Below are 2,921 nucleotides of genomic sequence, written 5' to 3'. Positions count from 1 at the left end.
TCTGTTATGAGAATTAATTCAAGATTAACCTTTAACAGATTGAATAGAGTTCTGTGAAAAATTAATTCAAGATTAACATGTTAACCAAATTAATTCAAGATTGAACTCTGTTGTGAAGATTAACCTGGTTAATTCTCTGTTATCACAATTAATTCAAGATTAACCTTTGACAGATTGAACACAATTCTGTGAAAAATTAATTCAAGATTAACATGTTAACCAAATTAATTCAAGATTGAACTCTGTTATGAAGATTAACCTGGTTAATTCAACATATCAAGATTGAACTCTGTTATCAAAATTAATTCAAGATTAACCTGATAAAAGAGTTCAATCTTGAACGCAATTGTCTATATTTTAAACAGATTCAACTATGTTATCAAGATTGAACTCTTTAAACAGATCTGTTATGAAGATTGAACTCCAACATCATCTTCTACTAATAATTGGAAGATAAAAAAAAAAATGGAAGAAGAGCTTCGTAGGTAGTTGAATCATCATCTTTTACTAATAGGTAGTTGAATCTATTGGTAGGTAGTTCAATCATCATCTTCTAGTAATAGGTAGTTGAATCATCATCTTCTATTAATAGGTAGAACAGCTTGGAAGATAAAAAAATAGAAGAACATCATCTTCTACTAATAGGTAGTTGAATCTATTGGTACTTTTTTTTGCAGATAAAAAAATGGCTTCATCTTCTACTAATAATAAAAACATAAGATTAAAGCTAAGATTGTGTAATTGTGAAAGAACAGCTTCCATGCATATTGTACGAACCAATGAGAATGGGAATGAAGGACGTGTGTTTTTTGTTTGCCCAACAAAATATGTAAGTATCTGTTATATAAATTAATCTTTTACTTTTTACAAATTAAATTTGTCATTTATTCATTAACTAATTGTTGTGCATTGTAGAGCACGAACAAACACTACAATTACTTCAAGTTCGCAGATGATGATGATGACGACGACGTTACCTCCACAATCCGTGCCAATGCTGGACCTCGGACAGATTCAAGAACAAAAGAAATTAATGATCTAAGGAGAAGGCTTAGTGAGATGGACAATGCAGTTCATGAGCATGATAGAAGGCTTCAAAGGATGGAGAAGATTTTGAAGGCAATGACTTATATCATTGTATTTTGTTTATTTTTTTACTTTATCATCTAAATGAATCAGTTGTTAGGTTTTGGACAATGTTATGAATGTAATCAGTACTTCTTTTGTATTTTATTTTGTATTTCATATTTTGTAATCAATACTGCCTACCATCTTTATTTTGTATTTTATTTTATTTTGTATTTCGTATTTTGGAAGCATTGGATATGTTAGCTATGACATAAAAGTAAATAGTGATTTGGATATCAATGTTTATAGATTCTGAAATCTGTTGGCTTGAATGAGAAGCATTGATAGACTAATAGAAAGTTATTGATGATGGCTTGAATGAGAAGTGTACACACAGGTTTCAACAAATTCACACAGGTTTCACTCATGATATACAGGTTTCAATAAGATGCATACACACAGGTTTCACTCATGATATGTTGGCTTGAATGACATGCATACACGCAGGTTTCAACAAATTCACTCATTCCATGGTTCCATGTTCAACAGGTTTCTATTTTTTGGGTTTGTTTTGGTCTTGAGATGAGATGCATACACACAGGTTTCAACAAATTCACACAGGTTTCACTCATGAGATGCATGCACACAAGTTTCAACAAATACACACAGGTTTGAACAAATTCACACAGGTTTTACTCATGAGATGCATCTGTCTGGGTTTGTTTGGGTCTGTTTTGGTCTTGCAAAACCTGTAGTGATAACCTGAGAGGGCAAAACCTGTAGTGATAACAAGATACCATAAATGCAATTTATTTTTTTGAATCAACCACATCAGCATTAAGTATGAAATAATTGTTTAGGTCAGCAAAGTAATTGAACCTGTCTAGTGAACAAATTTTAAGAACAGTCTAACTGAACTTGTCCAATTCAACCTGTCTAGTGAACAAAATAGACCAGCAAGAAATTTTAAGACCAGCAACAAAACATACTAGTAATTGAACCTGTCTACTGAACAAATTTTAAGAACATAGTCTAATTGAACACAGTTATAGACACCCCATTTTTGACCACCCTTCAGACTTGGACGCGACTGATGGTTTTGGAAGATGTGCCGGGCAAAGGTTCAATTTCTTCAGCAAGGAGAGAGTCAAAGCTCAACTTCATACCCCTTTTTGGACCAAAACAATCTTGATCAAAAGATTTTATCCGTAAAACCCTCTCTTTCAAAACGTTTTTGAAATAAAGTTTTTACGATGTTCCGAGGCTCGCATTTTGTCAAATGTTGCGCTTTTCGGTAAACCGAGCAAGGGCAAAGTGGAAAAGAATGAAAGAGAGATGAAATCTTTGAAAAAATCTTTCAAAACACCTTGCTTAGGGGTTTGAAGTTGAAGAAAAGAGGAGAAGAGGGAAAAAAATCCAGTTGGGGGAGAAAATGGGCATGAACCGTTAAGAAAGAGTCGAGCAGCCCTCGCCAAATCTGGCCTATTCATTTGCACACTTGGAATCAAGCTATGAGGCCACCACCATTGGAAATAATACTTCCGGGGCTTCATTTTGCACTCAAGAATCTCCTAAATCCAATTACGGACGAGGGAGATATAGTTGATTGAAGTAGGGCATCACTCCGGTTGGGACCGAATCTGCGCGGCTTCACGGAAACTGGCATAACTTTTTCCACAGGAGAAATTTTAATGCAAGGTTTGCTCCATTGGAAAGCTAACTTCCGGGGATTCAATTTGGACACTTGAATGGCCACCATTGGACTTCCCAATCACCCACCGGCCACTTTTCTTTCTGGCAGCCCATTTTTTTGTCCTGAAAGTAGCTGGCCGGCCAGAAAATCTAGCAGGCCG

This window comes from Camellia sinensis, chromosome 15, assembly GCF_055761805.1.
Source record: "Camellia sinensis isolate YWXY chromosome 15, ASM5576180v1, whole genome shotgun sequence".
Lineage (NCBI taxonomy): Eukaryota > Viridiplantae > Streptophyta > Magnoliopsida > Ericales > Theaceae > Camellia > Camellia sinensis.
This window is presented reverse-complemented; position numbering follows the sequence as displayed.